Source organism: Physeter macrocephalus, unplaced genomic scaffold (assembly GCF_002837175.3).
Source record: "Physeter macrocephalus isolate SW-GA unplaced genomic scaffold, ASM283717v5 random_1914, whole genome shotgun sequence".
NCBI lineage: Eukaryota > Metazoa > Chordata > Mammalia > Artiodactyla > Physeteridae > Physeter > Physeter macrocephalus.
Window position 1 is genome coordinate 17,954 of NW_021147200.1, and position 779 is coordinate 18,732.

A 779-nucleotide genomic window follows, 5' to 3' on the forward strand; every position below is an offset into this window, starting at 1 on the left:
GAGGGAGAAAGGGGGAAGGTGGGGGGGGGTGGGGGGCGGGGCTAGGGCAGAGGCCTGAAGTAATTGCTTTTTCAATTCTTGAAAGGCCTCTTCGAATTCTGAATTCCATTCAAAATGATCATCGTCCTTTCCTTTGAAGTTTTCATATAGAGACCTAGCTAATGGACCATAGTTAGGGATCCAGATGTGGCAAAACCTGGCCATCCCCGGGAAACCCTTAAGTTGTCTTCTAGTTTTAAGAGGAGGTGAGGCTGCAAATGGCTTCTTTCCTTTCCTGGGGTAGGCTTCTCTGACCTTCTGTGAGAATGAAGCCTGAGTGGGTCACCCTAGTTTGTGCTATTTGAGCCTTTTTCTTGGACACCTCATATCCTTTATTGGCTAGGTGGTTCAGGAGGGTTCAGAGCCTTCCTTAATAAGCCTGGCGATCAGAATGTTGTCTACATAGTGGAGGAAGGTTCCCTCCTCCAGATGTCGATCTTTCAGGTCTTTAGCTAAAGTTTCTCCAAAGATGGTTGGGGGAGTTTTTGAACCTTTGGGGCAGGACTGTCCAGCAGTGTTGTGTTTTTTTTTTTTTTTTTACGTGTTTGGGTCCTGCCACTGAAAAGCAAAACTTTCTTGTGAGTCTGGGGCTAATGGAATACAGAAGAAGTCATCTTTAAAATCGAATACAGAATGCCAGGACTTGGGGAAAATAGAGTGGCCAGCAGGGTATAAGCGTTAGGAAGGACTGGATGTATATCCTTGGGGGCTTCATTGACTGCCCTGAGGTCCTGCACCAT